At 42.9% G+C, this 17,739-nt stretch overlaps 1 long non-coding RNA gene across 2 annotated transcripts in view; it reads left to right on the top strand.

Annotated features, from left to right (window-relative positions):
- The first annotated feature begins 29 nt into the window (after nucleotides 1-29).
- LOC105666420 overlaps nucleotides 30-17,739 on the top strand; it is a 58,750-nt gene continuing 41,040 nt past the window's right edge. The window contains exons 1-2 of one of the 2 annotated variants that reach the window (XR_007226179.1): nucleotides 30-139; nucleotides 244-353. This is a non-coding gene — a long non-coding RNA (uncharacterized LOC105666420). Of the gene's footprint in view, nucleotides 354-17,739 lie in introns of both variants that reach the window. The other variant, XR_007226178.1, reaches the window with a different exon arrangement.

Genomic DNA, 17,739 nt, shown 5'->3' with positions numbered 1-17,739 from the left:
CCTTTTTCCCTACCATTTGAAATTCACTGCTCAAGTTACGACGTTTAATTAATGTACGTTTCTATTCAATATTACGTTATAATCTATTATTTGATTATCTTCTTTTCTTTGATTGTCTTTTTGGTTACTCCATTTACCGGTAAATGATTTTTCGAGATGCAATTTAATCGATAATTGTTTCATTTTCAAATAATCTATTCTTTGTATACATTTATTTTAACGTTTTGATTTTTATTTGTGCAGATCATTGCTTCATTGCGAGGGAAACTTCGAAGCATTAGAGGCATATCACGAAATTCAAAAGGACACTGCGATGTTCGACGGTGAATCCGAAAACTTTTCATGCAGATTTGGTAACGTTTGATTTTCTTTAATTTTTCAGTAGTTTTTAATAGTTTTTGTTATATTCGAGAAGGATAGCTATCACAGACAGGTTTGAACACGTTCTGCGCATCGCATTTTTGTCGTATTGCGCACTTATGTTTAACGGACAAGAAAAGCGCGCCATGTTTTATTAACACAAAATAAATGGCGTATATTCAGTTAGGCAGATGATATTTACGAATCACTCATATGTCTGCGTTGTACGCGGATAGAACGAACCAATTTTTATTCCGACCGAAAAAAAAGAAAATCGTACACGATTATTGCATACTACATCCCTATACCGAGTTAGAATTTCCTTTTACCTTTACTTTTATGTTTTATACTTTGTATATTTATGCTTTATTTTCTATGTGGTTATTTACTTATATATTTCTACGTTTATTTTTTTTTTTACTCAGGAAATTCTGACTCTACTAGCAATAATATCTTTACGAAGCCATTAAACATTTTTTTCAGAAATGTTGAGATTTGCCTACAATAGTCAATGGCTTAGGATTTTCCTTTTTGTGTTTCATTATCAGTATGCATTGTTCGCTTCATCGTGTATCGTGTATGTCACTACATATTAACTACATATTCTATTTATATTATACGATATATCTTTTTCTCTGTGGTAAATGAATAATAATTAGTTTGTAATCTTGAAAAAGCAATATTTTCATAAATAACCGTTCGATAGTAAAGAGAAGAAAAATATGAAAAAGGATATGTTCCTTCTTTTCTTTACTTCGTTATCTTCTAATACAGTTTTCTCTTCAATGCGTTATTTTAATTTTTCTGACCGCGCGCGCTATGCTATCGGTAAGATCAGTATTTGGTGTGTTCACCTGTGTTATTATCATTTTATGTTGGTAACATAGGAAATAACAGTAAGCTTTTGTCTATGATAATATTGGTTGCCAATAATGGATAAAATTTCAAATGGTCGCGTTGGGTAAACCAATTCATCAGTGATTTTAGAACGAAGTCAGTATACTAAGAGTCGGTAACAACGGGAGCCGTAGAGCAAATTATCGACTATGGAATTATCCCTTATTGACATTAGATATTTTGCAATTTTGTTCTACCTGATCAGCATCTGGTTCAATAATTGAAATCACATACACTATAATTATCTATGTTTGTAACACAATTTCCATTTGTTATATAGAAATAGTTATACTTATATTTCGATAGAATTTTAAATATAACTTTAATTAATCGCTTATTTGTTACTTCAAGTTAGACTCATAGAAAAGGAATTGTACGGATATATTTAAAAAATACGGTCGGAAATGAGTAAGAAAGAAGGAAGATGGAATCATTTCTGAGCTATTACAATCCGTCGAATATATTACGCGCGATAAATGTCTACGTTAATAGTTAATGGTACAGTTTAATGGCGTACGCAGGTGCGGAGACGTCTTGTTGTTTACCTTCGAACTTGTACGTGCTCCCTAGTGGTTTGTTAACGACATCGTTTGAAAACGTAATTCTAAAGATTTATTTTTTCGACTAAATTTGTACATCCACGAATCTTCGATAAATATGAAAACGACATCATTCGACGCGTTCATATCATACGCGAGCACAATTTATCCGAAGATTTTTTACACGTAGATTTACTCGAAAGTCGTCGATACGATTGGTTCTCGACTCGTATTCGTGTTGAAAAAGTATGAGTCACGCATGGACGCGTGATGTGTGAATCTTTTCGGAGATTCGGGTGCATCGAATTCGTAACGTATAGACCGGGCGAAAATTGTATCCGTTTGATGGTTTAAGCGTGAGCGATGCACGCAACGGCGAAAGCTACGAGAACGTGACAGTTAATCGTAGGAAAATTCAAATACGTAATGATCCTTTCCCGGTCCTAAGGAGTAGACGTAATGTGCGTATATTTACTTTAGTACCCACCTGTTGCCGTAACCCAGTTTCTTACATATACCAAGCGGGAAGTTTTTCAACTTTCCAAGGATTCCTGAAATTCTCCACCTTTACGCGATGTTTGCGAAGGGACAATCGAATTGGAAGGCATTTACGATGCACGCTGATATCTCTGGAGCAAAGTAGTGAATATTAATCGGATCTGTAATGTGAGCTATCGCGCTACGAAACTCTAGCTTCTATTCTTCGCTATCGTGACGCTTTTAGACGACTTCTTTTTATGAAATTTCTACGTACAGAAAATGTATTTGTTCTTTGATTACTCAGAACTTTGTTTCATTTGACTGTATGAGATTCGCGAAGGAAGTATAGCGGCAGTTGTTTCGGACGATACTCGTATTTTATACGGAGGAAGCGTTTCGTTCGAAAGGTGTTTTAAAATCGATCGATTACGATCGATCGATCGTTGGATCGATACTTAAAGAAAATGGAAACTTGTAAATAATTAGGTAGGAATAAACAAGAGGATCGGATTTAAGATGGTACGTGTTTTAGAAAATACGTACTGCTGTACATATTTACGTATCGTACTAATAAGGAAATCGGTGAAAAGGTAATGGCGAAAGATGATATATTATAACAAGCTTATTAGATAGCTGTATAAATAAATAGTTTAACAAATAAATAAATGGGTGCGCAAACAGACGAATGAATAGATGAAAAGATGGATGAATAGATGGATAGGTAGATAGTGGGTAAAAGAGGAAGAAAGAGGGGCATGGCGCGACGCGTCATTGCACGTGCACGTGCATTGATACCGATATTTATGCCCGCCAGTTAATCATGTCAAAGTCGTTTGATTTGTCGTTGGCTTTTATGGAGGGGAATTAAAACGTTCATTTCGCCGCAGACACTCGGCAACAGTGTGCTCGTCCTGCTAGCGTTGCTGGTGGTACTGGTGCCGGTGTTGCTGCTGTTGCCGCGATTGCTCTATGAATTATTTTCTGGACAACCCTTGCCCGATGTAACAAAAGGGGAGGGAGAGCTTTTTGGAAAATTACAGTATCTCGTTTACGTCGAAAATTCGTATCTGTGACGTGTCTGTCGTGTTTCACATGGATCGGTATAACACGCGACTCGATAAACCATAAACGAACGAAAAGTACGTGCGGTGCGAAATGAAATTCGAAGCATTCGGCGAACTAATATCACAGGAATCTCGTAGTATCCCGTGAATTTTCGTAATTTTCGTAGGAATCGCAGCTTTGTCAATTGTAACGCTCGACACGCCGGTTATTAAGTTTCGTCGTGATTTAGACCGATCGAAGGTAATCGGATCGGTCAGAGACGAGCGTCTATCGTGGAACGTTAAGCGAGGAGGGGGAAAATTCTGAGGACGTGTGGACAAAGTTAGTAGGTGGATGGGCGAGAAGGATAGCGGTGGTCCCTTGCGTATCGACAGCCGTCCGTCAAGGTGGTCGGTGACACGCGAAACCGAACGAACTAGAGAAAAAGTCGGAAGAACCGACATTCTCAGTCTCTTTCTCAGTCACCCTGAGGATTGGTCTACCGAGAATACCGAGGCAAAGAGGAGAAAGAAGACGGTGAGAGCGAGAGAGGCAGAGACGGTGAAAGGGGTGGCGAGGAAGGAAAGAAGTACAGAGAAGGGGGTGGTAGAAAGATGGAAGGTGGAAAAGAGGAGGCAGTAGCAGTCGGCATCAGCTAGGTCCGCGCACTTCTATCACGTTGGGCGAACGGGCGGACAGCTCCGAGGCGATTTGTCTTTCATTTCGGGCTAATTTATTGCGCCCAAGCAGTTCCCCTTTCTCTTTCTCTTTCTCCTTCTCTCTCTCTTTCTTCCTCGCACACACTTACTCGCGGCGTTTCTTACTTGCCTGCGTTCCCACCACCCCTCTTGATCTCTGTTTCTTTCTCTCCTATTCTTTCTCCTCGTGTCTCCTCTCGTCTTTCCAGCGCTATTCTCGACTCCGCACCATTCAACCACGCCCCACCCAACTAATGTCCCACATAAAACTTGGTATCAGCGATCCTCAAACGGGGATTTACAATCCCTTCAAGCGCCGCTGTCACGATAAATCCTCCAGGGCGACGTCGATATATCTCGCGCGCGAATACTTCTGTCCCTAATGGATACCCCTCGGTACATACAATGCACGTCGAAGCTGAAACCAGTCTGGATCTTTCCTACGTCCGTTCTAGTCGATTCGTCCTGGCTCTTCTTCTTTTAGTCGTTGCATGTTTCGCGCAGTGTAACGACAGTGTGTTACCTTAGTTTTTTCGTCAACTCGCGCATCTTTCTATCCTTCCGCGTTTCTCCGCGTTTCCTTTTCCAGCCGAAGCGAAATGCCCCGGGAAAAAGATAAGAAACTATGAAAAAGACGTGCGTGAAAACGCATTATCCGGGTAATAACGCCATCCTATTAGGGTATAGTCGTCGACGACAGTTAATAAGAGTAAAAGCGCGCGTTCGCGCAATTAAGAGTAGTAATAAGCGCCTTAAGGCCAATAAGATGTTTCCTAATGGAACTAGCTAACAGCTTCCAGCCAATTATCTAGGCGCGCATTAAAACGAACGTAGAGGTTCGCCGATACGGCGGTATGCCCCGATACTTGCATCGAATATATATCCTAACGTATACTCGGCCAATTGTATCCAATTTCGATCGTAGATATCTTTGTTGCTCTTTTCTTTCTTCTTCGTCTTGTTGTTCCTCTTTCAACTTTAAGGTGGGCAACCGGCTACCTGGTTACCCACTTTCTATATTTCTTCTAACGATATATCCAACGTATATCTTATTTCCATATTCTTACATCGAAGTATATCTACGATTTTCCAGTATCGAAGCTTTCAACTTGCGTCTAAGTTTTACGGACAACTTGCAAAATTTTGCTTATCCCAGCGAACGTTAATTTCCGTCTGTTTCTGATTAATTCGCGAAAAATTCAAGTTCAACGGCGAAGAGAAGAAATTCTCGTTGACACGGGGGAATGTTTTCGTCGAGTGGCCGGCAGAGAGCGAAGGGAAAAGGTTAAAAGGTAAAAAGTTAACGAAGGAGACGCCGTAGAACGATCCGGGACCGTCCGAAACGATCCAGGACGATTCTGAAATGCCCGAGGTAGTCGGACGTGGCTCGAGGGTTGCTTCAGCGTTGGCATGAAATGGAAAAGCAAGGAACGCGAACAGAGACGGACGGTGAGACGCGTAGAAAATGGTAAGGAGGACGAGTTGACGAAGAAGAGACGGAGGAAGCTCCTTGGCTTTTGGTCGCAGGCTTTCGGTATAAGTCCTCGTTATGATTCAACGCGGCTTAAGCCGGTTGTTCGCGGATCCTTTGCCTTTCTCCCTACGCCGCTAATTCTCCCAACAAGCTTCTCTCGTCTTTCTCGCGTCTATTTTCAAAGCGAAACACCGCCTCGGTGGTATACGTGTTGCTATCAAAAAGAAACCAGACTGTATCAATTACTTGGAACCATGCAGCGAAAGATAAGGTCCGATGGTTTTCTAAATAATTTCTCTAGGCATTTACAGTCTGCGAAGCCACGTCGAGTCGCGTGAACATCGAACAATGATCGGGAAATATACGCAAATACGCAAAAATCTTGCTTGAAACGTTAGATCGTAAATTCGGTGCAACGAAATTAATTTCCCTTTTTATTTATATTTATCGAACTTCGTCGATCGAAAATTAACGAAAATTAACCACCAAATGGAAGTGGAAGTTTTACGTATTAGCTGCAGAGATAAGCACGATCCACGATTTTATCCTGCTAAATACGGTTTTGCACAGGTTTCCCTTACGTTCTACGTTCTGACCGCGATCGTTCCCCGAAGCTCCGTTCGCAGAGAGTGTAGCGCTTTCCGAAGATCGAACAGCGCGTCGCATCGTGTCGCATCGCGTCGAGTCGAATGGAAGCTGCAAACTTTTCGATCGATTTCGATGGATTACGGTATACCGGGTGTATTCCTGCAATGCGACCACGTTAATTGCAACGATTATTAACTTGCTCGTAATTGCACCTGATCGTGAACGCGATGTAACACATGAGATAGAATATGCGTGGCGTAGGGAAATGGGAAACGAGGTGGTTACTGGTACAGGACGCGTGAAATTTCGCAATTATAACTCGAAGGTAAAGGGCGGAAACGCGTTGCTGCGACAGAGACAGGAGAAGGGAGGGTTGGTGAACGCGTTGTGCCAATCGAAACGTTCGATCTTTACGATTTCTATTCCATTCTAATTCCGCTGCTTTACACCTTTTCGTCGTACACGAGATTTCAAGAATTCTTCGGATTTTTCCACGTTGCGTTTAGTCATGTATTATATCTCCACTCTTAAGAGTATCACCCCTTTAGTTTCGTAATTGAGCCACCAGTTCATGCTATGCCGCGATACATTTTCGTGACTGGGAAGATGTAACGATGCTTTTATGATACCGAACGCAGCACGCCGTTCTACTACGAAAAATAACTACGAGCCGACGTACATCGCTGTGGTTCTTGTACAGCGAGGCCTTCACACGCGAAAAGTATTTGCACGGCCCATTTTATTTACCGTAGCATTTACATACCAATTAACCAGGTCCAAGCGTGTTAAATTTCAAATTGCTTGCTGTCGCTTTGGTATTCGCGATACTTTTTTGCTACCGCCGCCACCGCCAGTCTTCTACCGTGAAATGCTAATCCAAGTAAGATTTGCTAGACTTTTCCAAGAAATATAACGACCGTCGTTATAGTGTTCGTAATATAATATCGACAAGCTGGCAATTTATTTCCCCTCGTTCGTTCAAGATTCACGCAAGATCTACTAAACTAAAAAGGATTACGTTTGAACTAACTTCTGCACACGGGCATCAGAGCAAAGGAGTATCCGTTGTATGTGCAGTGAAACCAATCGTGGTTACAATCACGATCGCATTCGTAGTTGCAGTTGCAGTGGTTGTACGAGGCGAAACTGGACAGTGCGGGGGACAAGAGAGAGGCGGAGGTAGATGAGGAGGGATGTTGGCAAACGTAGAGAGAAAGAGACCAAGTGATGGCGAGAGAGAGAATGGTGGACGGGGAAGGGACGAGGAAAATGGGGGGGGGGGTTAGCGTTGTTTTACCGTAAGGGGTTAATTGCATTGCCAATAACAGATAATGCAACAATCAATGATTTAAGGGAGGTGGGGTTGCGAATGGGGAAGGGCGGAGGGATCGGGGGCACGGAAAGGGGAACAGGGATGGAGATCGGGACGTGGTCGAGAATGGGAATGAGGTTGGGAATCTGGGAACAGGTAGAGGTCGGAGCGTGGAAGAGCGCGCATAGAAGAGAGATAACGAGGAGAGCGCGCGTGGTTTGTGCGTGCGTGCGTGCGTGCGTGCGTACGGTTAAGCAAGAGAGGGTGGATGGACTGATTGGCGCGAAGAGGGACAAAGTGCAAAGTACTTTGGAAGGAAAGGGAGATCAGAAGCGTTTCGCGACTCGTGCGTACGTACTAGTTGGTGGCAGCAACGAGCCAGAGAATGGAAGGTCGCGTGCGCGTTTCCCCTTTCCCCGGTGCCCTAGGCGATCGGTTAGGATACGTCCAGCTACAGTATGGCCTATATATGCGGAGATCGTACTTGTAGCGTTTCGCCCGAAACGAAAGCGACGAGTACGATGGCTTGCTTACTTGCTTACTCGAGGCAGACGTTGTACCAACACCGCGTAACACGGACTATAGATTTTTGAAAAGACAGGATGAAAATGTATATATACTTAGAAAGATACGGTTCGACTTGGATCAGCTGCGGTAGTTTGTTATTCTAGCAATGGTCGCAGAACGGTTCTCATCGAGAAACTTTTCGCAAGGTTTTGCCCCGCCAGCCAAGGGGGAAAGAGTAATGTCTGTCAGGAAATTAATATAGGCAAGATTTGTTGTTATTGCGGGACACGCACAGACGCGGCAATGGAGAGGGACGCAGAGCAACGGAGAAGAGATTGGCGCAGAATGGTGGCGCGCGAAGGCTTTCTCAGGGTAGAGAGCAAACCCATTACTTACTATAACTGCCGTCGGCGGGGTAGGAGGCTGACCGAGGTAGGAGTTGCTGTCAGGCATCCATCATCGCGACTAATGGCTCCACTCTCCTGCCAATAACATCCGGGTGTGCACCACCGGCCGGAAACCTCTACGGTTTAGTCGCTTTGCTCGATCTTACGTTCAACTGCTCTTCAACCATGCGAACCTCGTTCGTGAACGAATCCCGAATTTTCCTCGATTCCTAAGAAAACTTCTATTATCGTTTACTAAACGTCTATCCCTCGTTTCCCTCAACTAGGATATTCTCGGTCGAGGATTCCAGTCAAAGGATCGCGAAAGCAGTTGGATCGTTGTATCGTTCGAAACGTCGAATTATCGTTTCTTCGGTGCGCGCTATAGTTGGTCGACGATAAATTCCCGCGATTATTCTCGATCGTACGATACGACTAGACCAGAGAGACGTTTCGATTGCTAGTAAGCCGGGCCCGTGGCATGGGAGCTGGGTCGCTGCACGCTGTGTAACAGTAACGGTCAGATAGTTACTGCTGAGCGATTCGATAGGTGGATAATGACGAGTAATGACACACCGCGGTGGGAATCGAACCTCCACTCCCTCGCTTCGTTTGCCTTTGCTGTCGTTGCTCTTGATTTTGCGCCTGCTCTTGCTCTTGCTTTTGCTCACTGCGTTCGATGCTGCGGCCCGTTTACGCTATTCGCGCCGTTCACGTTGTTTGCTTTCCTCTCGCACCCCTTTGTCGCTTTCTCTTTCGCCTTCCTTCGCTCCTCCGTGCATTCACGTACACACGCTCTCGTTCTCTCTCTCTCTCTCTCTCTCTTTCGCTCTTCTCACCCCATTACTTTCCTCGTTGGACGCTGTTAACCCCTGTAGGGATGTCCTCTTCTCGCGATTCTCTATCGCGCATTGGCTTGCGAGTGTGGATAGTCGAGATTGCGTCATGCATATGCAGCTGCATTTGGCATCGGAGTATGCCAATCCAATCACCACAGTGAAACTTGATCGTCACCGATTATCCATCGCCGATCGACCTAATGAAACGCGAGTGTTTTTAACGTTACCACCGGCAGCTCTCCTTTCGGTTCAAACTTGACCCCTTGCAAAGAAATCGCGTTTGTGCGCTTACGACTTGTAATGCAGTCAGACGTGTGGAATTTTTTCACGTGGTCCTAATCCGACGACAGGAAACTGTCTGTACAGTCTCCACGTCACGCCAACAAATAGTAATCGTCGACGTCCAGAATGTTGGATCGAAAAGCTAAGAAAATGAAGTGGATATTCAAGGACACGAGAATATTCGTCGCATCCGGCTGAATCAGGCTTCCGAATAGCAAACTTGTTCAAGCCAAGAAGAGTTGGTCCGTTTATTTTATATACGCTGACTCGCTGCCTAGCCAGCAGCTATCGTACCAACAGTTACGTACACGGTGGATAAGACCCACGTACGCGGTCTACGGTGAACATGTAGCTACCTACAATGTGTGTAGTTTTAACGACAGCGGGTGGTAGTCGTATATTCTGTTCGGAAGACGAACGAATCGACGAAGAAGGAGAAATTAAAAAGCTTCACCTTCGAATGGCGAATGTTAGACCAATCGTTCACTTTTGGTCTCTTCGAGGAGAACAAAGAATACTCTAGCGTCTCTAATTTTTCTTCTACTTCTATGGAAAGGAACCAACGACATCAAAATGTCTCTCCTTCGAAATCTTTCAATCGAATCAAGATAATGATAGCAGATACCTCGTTCTGTATAAAACGCTCGTGACAGCAATGACCCGGCGCCCATTGGACGAGGGTCAAAAGTAACGTCGTGAGAGATTCGTGCAGATCTGCGTAGTCGGTAGATACAGAACGAGCTTGGAGAGCACGTCTTGGTTGTTTTCTTCTCTCCTTCCGTAGTCAGCAAATATAAAGCGACAAAGATCTGATCTTGTTTGCAGCTAACGTCGAACCAGTAATTTAAAAGGTGGCAACGATACAGAACTATATAACGATAGCCGGTAAAATCGCGAATCTTTCTCGACGATGGCACTCAGGGACGCGGCCTGAAGATTCAGCAGTTGTTATCGCTTTCAGAATGGAAGAGTGCAATACCTGTTGCATACGTCAGGGATTCTTTTCGCGCGACGAACGATTCTTATGGAAAGCGAGAATCCTCCTTTAGTCGACTACTGGGAGACTAAACTAGAAGAAATCCGTATGAAACCGTGCAACAGTCTAACTATAGGGGTTCACGATAATATTCAAACACTTATGCCAACTTTTTACGAATATACATGTTATATACTTTGTACGTAGTATGATATAAAGTATAATCTGTAAAAAAATATGTGCGATCCACTTCAATGAGAACAATGAGACATATGTTCGTACAAATATATGCTCTATCTGTATTCGTCTACGGGATGCAACGAATTTTCTGTATCGACTTTGTGTTATCTAATTACGTTTACGGAAGATGCTCAAAGTGATCGCCTTGCACTGACAGGAATCTTGCATTGTAACGTCTTGTCGTGGATTCGGTTACACCGTGAATGGTTTCTCGCGTTTCCGCCATTCACCGAGAAGCTCCTTTCATCTTGAATCTTCGTATTTTAATACATCGCATTTGTGAAATTGGTTGGGTCTCATAAACGAAAACGGGTAAATCATATGTTTATATGGACGTATTTATTGTGTTTAGATTGCTTTTTTATCGTAGTTCTCGAGATGGGTGCCACATATTCTGCTACTGCCTGTATACTATAAACGTTAGTGGACAAAAGCTTAAGACAATGATAACTTTAGGCATTAAATTTCAATTCATCCGGAAATAACGCTTGCGACGAAATCTTGTACCGTCCAGTGTTTGTGTAGGTTAGCGAAAGCAATTTTCAGCTGTCGACTTTTACGACCGAGTATTGGCTTGTTCCGAGACACGCGTCACTTGTCAGGCCAAAATCACGAAGGCGTCTCCGAACGCTTCTTACGCAAATGTTCAGATCAATCGTAGCGTGGATTGTGTTTTAAATATCAGTGGCGGTTCGAAAATGTTTGCCTTCCGCTAGTTATTAGTCCGATAGTTCATAGCTACCAATAATATTTATTACATTTCAGCAAATATCTTTTTCTTTTTGCGAGTAACAGTAATTAACAGTAAGTAACAGTAATTAACAGTAATTAACAGTAATTTTTCTATCTAAATTTAATACGTTTCGTTAAATAGTCCCATTATCGTTCAGTCGATTCGACTGTTGTTTGAACGTTCGTCTTAAACCAACGTCCGCAGCATCGGATCGTTTCATACCTATTCTCTCAAGAATAATGGTCGATATTTTAAAAGTCTCGTAGACGTTCGTAGATAGAGCGCGAGTGTACATGTAATTATAAGGACAATCTCGAACTGTTGGTTATTTAGTATCAAAGTCGTAAGTTCGGTATCTAAGGTAGTCGTCTTAAACGTTTGTCCGCTGCGGTATATAACGCGAGACATATTGATATTTCATTAACGCTGTAACGAGACTGTCGTGATTATCTATCACGATTATATGGGCGCGTTTGTCGATCGAAGAAATTTGACGATCGAAGCGAAGAAGGACCTGGTCCAGGACACAGGGGATCGAATAGCAGAAAATTCGGTCGCGGTGGTTGGTAAGGTGGACCAAGAGCACCGGTGGTGGGCGCCATCGAAGCACCGGTTATCTCGGCAATTAATATGATTGAGGAGACATCTCTCACGTCTCCGTAATATCCAGCAATGGCCCAAGTTCTGATTGCTTTCCCCGTTCCACCCACGCTTCGCTTCGCTATCTCGAATACCATAACCCTAGCGCGCTTCCTCGCCCCTCCCACCATGTTCCGAGTTAACGAAACTGAGTTACGATACCCGACGCGCGAACTGCGCGTTTCCGTTGCTTTTTAACCCACTTTTCCACGGTTCCACGTAAACTCGTGATCCGGCTAACAAACCGTAGAATGTGTGCCGCGCTAGATTTCTGTAGCAACATCGAGTTATACGCGTATCGTTCACATTTTTCTTCAGTTTCTTAAGCCGCGCTCGGATTGATCAAGTTTGCTGGAATCAAGCGCGACTTGGATTCAAGTAGCTTGAAACTACTTTAACCGCTTGAACCTGTTAGTTCTTTTTTCTGTTCGTAACGGGCGTTCGAGAAAAGCTTGCGAACTATCGTTGCAGGCCGATCTGACGTTAAACGGAATTTGCATAATGCCCGTGGTTCGCTATTTTTCGCGTTGTATCGTATAAAGAGAAGGAAAGCGGTAGAGGGAGGGGAAGAACGAACGGCGGCAGGGTAAGGCGTATGGAAGCAACGGAATGTTAGAGCAACGTGGAAGCGAGAAGGATCGCAAGCATCGTACTCAAAGCGGTACGTGACAAACCTCCACCGGTTCTTATCTGTCCGTGCCCGCGGTATAGCGAATCCTACGAGGTTCCTGTGATAATCGGAATGTTCCACGCCCGGCGAATCTCTCGCTTCTTTTTTTCTCTCTTACTCCTCGCTCTTATTCCCTTATTCTTTCTCATTTCTTCTCCTTCGTTCTTCCTTTCCTCTTGTCCCTGTAGGCGTAACGGGGGTAGTAACAGCAAGAACCATTACGACCTTATATCTTCTGTTAACAATCCTTCGCCTTCTTATATATCTCAGAGTCGATGCCCGACAAGGCAATCGCTATTTAAATCTCCGCTGGCTGTTTCCTTCCGTTTCGTTTGTTCGTCCCGTCTTGCTATAATTCTATATCCATTCGTCCAAATTCTTTTGGCTTTCCGTCGTCGTGCAGACGCTACAGCTGCCTTCTTTCGCTGATTAATCTTAACGAAAAAGAAAGAAAACGCGTCAAAGACGCGACGATCCTTTGTGCAGTTCTATCGAACGAACCGAAGAGGAGCGTTAGATTTCTACTCTTTTCTTCCGTACCTCGAATTGCAGATTTTGCCGCGGGTATGCAACGTAGAAGAAACAGAGGTAAAAGATATATACACGTCCGCTGTACGTTAAGAAGCTTTCTTTCGTCCGACAATATCCGATTGTATTTCTTTTTCTCCCTCTCTTTCGCTTCCTCTTGTACACGGCTTTTTTTCCGTTTATCGTGTCTCGCTCTTTCTCATCTGCCGTTTTCTTCGTTCACGGGGAAAATATACTTTGTCTAAATTAGAGCGCGAGGGGAAAAGTAAAACAGTGAAAGATTGACAAACGAAAATGGTTGTGAACGAGTCGCGTGCAACGATAGCGAAGTTTGCTAGTCGGGTGTATAAAACGATAAATAGTCGTGTCACGTGCGCGATAAAGAAAAAGAGAGACAGCTAGCAACTTTGTATTGGCGAGAAAACGAGGAAACGAGAGAATGAGAGAACGAGAGAATGAAACACATGTCCGTGTCACCGTCGCCTCTCTTGCCTGAATCCTGGAATTTATGCTGGACAGTGAATCATGTCAAAATTTGATTTGTCGATAGCTTTTATAGCGGCAAGTTATTGCGCGCGGGTTAGGTACAAATTCGGCATAGTATACGTCGACGGTGTTTAAAACGTTTCAACTTTGTCGGTTTTGTTATGCTTTCAAAATGTAGCAATGCACGGTAATATATATATACATACATACATACATACATATATATATATATATATATATATATATATATATATATATATATATATATATATATAATACTTTTACGCGCACGTAAGACCGTTTAGATTCTTGTAACCATTTTTCACAAATCTCAGTACGTAATGCAAAATGTATTCGTCAATATGCATTCGACGATTCTCATACCTCATACTTTTCGAATCTTGCTTCACATCGGCCAATTTTTCTCCCATCACGTTCTCAAAATACTAATTGCTACAATGAGATCGTTTGCTCTACCCAACGTTTTTTTATCGTCGTTCGTATTGCTCGCCATTTGTCTCGATCAAACAGTTAGCTGTTGCGACCTCTTTGAAAACTTGGAACAGTGTGTACCTAAAATATGTCGCAAAAAGTAAACGATGACGACGAGTGTACTCGTCGAACGCAGAGTATGCGTGACTGTTAATGATATAGAACTAAGTTGTAACTAAATGAACGTTTTATTCTTTTTTTTTTTTACTTTATTACTGACAAGGCTCGTCATAACGCGATATATCGCTGTTTCTTCATGACGAGTATACCCGTGAAAGACGGCTAACCGGTTGAGATCGTAACAAGCTTCGAATCTCTCTTAAACGTATTTTAAGAAATAGAACTAGAAGGAATTAGAAATCACAGCTAAATCGACTTGAGCAGGCGCGTAATTTTTTATTATATACGTGTAAAAGCGAATGTTTGTCGAGAAAGTACGGACGAATTTTCAAAACGTTACCACGACTGCAGTCAGGCGGTACCGACGGGAGATACGCATATATCAAGCGGGCACAACGAATATATCATTCATAATTTGTTCGGAACGGTTGATTTGTAGCCCGCGACGTGTGGCGTCGAGCTGTCCCCCTATACACGTGCAATCCACCCCCTCCCCACCCCTTATCTCTATTTATCCGACTATCCGTCTATCTTTATCTTATTCACACGCGTACACATATATTTTCTCTTTACCGCTCTATATTCTCTTTCTCTCGTATACCTTGAATTCTCCTCGTTTTGCACTTTCTCTGTCTCTAACGGTTGCGCTGTTACCCAACTTCCTCCCTCCCAACCTTTTGATATATCCACATCGAGTCACGTCACACGGCCTTCTATCCCCTGTGAGTGTAGATTGAAATTAATACCCAATAATGCTTGTAAATCATTAGGGAAATGCACGAGCCATGTTAAAATCGCGCTTCCATCTACCGGTGATAGTGGTTGTTCTATGTTTGTGACAGCATTGCTCTCGTTGATTGAGAAAGGGATGAAGGAGAGGAGAGAGCGGGAAAGAGAAAGAGAGAGAGAGAGAGAGAGAGAACCGGAGTGCGTACGTTTCTTGATTTTTTTCATATCGTTGGCATCGTATTTACGCGCTAAACACTAACTAAAAACTAACCTACCTGAAATTAATTTGTTTCCATGAGATTTTAACTCCACGATTGCAGAAATTTCTGCTCGAAAGACGACCCAGTTAAAATGCTGTATCTGGCATCTGTTTCTTTTTTCATTTTTCAAGAGATGTTAAAAAATTTGAAGCCGCTCGTATCTTTTACCTTCGAAATAAAGATGTATTATACAGTCTGTTACGTTAATAGCGACTGGATATTTTAAACCGGATGAAGAAAAAACCAGAGACAGCAAAGAAAGTAACAAAATATAGTCCTCCGCGACGCTTTAAAGCGATACCTTAATAGTCGTTGTATATTAAATATAATTTCCTAACCATCGTAACTTCGCGTTTCTTTCGTCAACGATACTACGAACAAATTTTTTTATTCGAAAGAATGACGTTTTTCTCTCTACGTCCGGTTCTATACGAGTTCCACTCTCCCCGGGATTGCTGAAAAAAAAAAAGAAAAAACAGAAGAAAGATAGGGGAGAATAAAGAGATTTCACGGAAACAGTTTGTTTCCTATCACTGTTGAAAATCACTGTTCACACCGATCGACGTGTTTTCGAACGAAACATCAGCACCACGTTCGAAAACGATCTCAACGACGATGTTTTCTTGCGGATTCGAATGCAAAGACTAAAAGTTCGACGAGGAGTCGCGCGTAGGTGCAACAGGTGGCCCATAAAGTGTGGACGTCCGTTTATCAAGAACGAACGAGTGCATTCACATTGACTGATGGATGTTCAGGTTCATTGTAACGGTGTGACACAAGATTCGGACGTATCGACCTTAAATACGAATCGTTTGAATTTCTATCGCGGACAAATTGTTTCCGCGTAGTAGATTCGTTTGCGATAAGGCTGGCAAGCAAACTTTAACGCGTTTTCAATTCCTCTTTTTCGAAAAGAATCGATCACACGGGAATCGTTTGTTTAATCGATTCGCTGTCTAGCGATTGTTTCGTCACGCGTTATATACAAAAAAGAAAGCATCAATAACGATAAAAAGAAAAATACTCGATTATGCACTAGAACGAGTTATAATGTAACGAACAGGTAATACGTATGTATAGTAACTCGTGCAAAGCATTTGAACACACGCAGAAGATTCTTACGAATAGATTGTAAATTACAAGAAAAGAACGTGACAAGTAATCTTTCGATTTATCGCGTTATCAATCGGTTCCGTGGTGTGGCACCGAAACAGTCCTTTTTAATTGGCTATAGGATAAAGTAAAACTAGTGGAAAAATTTACCGCACGACTCGAAAAGATCAAAAGGAGGAAGACTCAAATTTTAATTTCAATTCGAGCTTCGAAATTTGAGATTGACAAGAGCTACAATGAGACGCGAGGCGACGAATCGATGGGTAAGATAGAAGCCACGGTACACGCGGAGAAACCTTAAATTACGAAACTGTAAGTTACATCTTGGTGGATTTACAGACAAGGTGGGCCCATCGAGGCTTTGCATCATAGTTCCGAGCCCGGCTCGTCCCACGACGATAGTAAAAACTTTTACGCTCCTTATAATTATGGGTAATTCACGGTAATTAACGAGGCTGCTCGGAGTCACGCTGGCAATTTTCTGAGTAATATTTCTGCGACGATAATATCGCGATTTCCTACGCCACCGGTTTCTTACTGCTCGTACTTCCTTCGCTGCTAGCTTGTGTACTCTTTCACCACCCCGGTGTTCGTCAATTTCCTCCGTTCGAAGGAGTTTTAAAACGCGAAATCGTTCAACTCGAGGCAGTATCGTTTACGTCTGCTTTTAATCCTTCGATCGAATTGATTGGAGTTCTAGAATTTGCAGAATTCTAAGAATATCGAAGGACAATGCTCGATGCGATGCAAGGGGTTATAATAGAAACGAATCCTTCTTCGTATTTGTCTTTTTTCCCACGAAGGCGAAAGAACAGTCTACATCTTCGATTATCGACATCGATGCGTGTCAGTTTATTTTTAACGAAATATCCACCGTGTGACGAAATTGCCGCGAGCGTGTACATTTTACAACTGACAAATTCTCTTACTATGGCGAAAAATTAGGAAATTGTAAAAAAGAGACGTACGACTTACATCTCGTATCTCGTCGATTCACCGACGTAAGTTTGCAAATTATCGTGCCACGGTGCTCTCGCATTTCGATGCATGGACGAAACATCGTTTCCGTAGAGTGCGCGAACGTGCTACGGGCGGCGATTATCCAAATTGAAAGAAATTCTCTCTCCTTTTCCGGGCGTATTTCGACTACGCTGGCCGAAGTTACGAGGGATTCCTCTCAGGGCGAAGTCCGTGGACGCACGAACGGCAATCTGCGGAGATCTTCTGCTCGAATTTATTTTATAGTTTCTGCTGGAAATGACGTCCCGTAACGAGACATAAATTCGAAAAGCCGTGGTAAACACGGTCGTACGTAAGACGAGCGTACCGGTTCTTCCGCAGTTAGGC

Source organism: Bombus terrestris, chromosome 13 (assembly GCF_910591885.1).
Source record: "Bombus terrestris chromosome 13, iyBomTerr1.2, whole genome shotgun sequence".
Taxonomy (NCBI): Eukaryota; Metazoa; Arthropoda; class Insecta; order Hymenoptera; family Apidae; genus Bombus; species Bombus terrestris.
The sequence above is the reverse complement of the archived record's forward strand: the minus strand, read 5'-3'. Positions and strand labels throughout refer to the sequence as shown.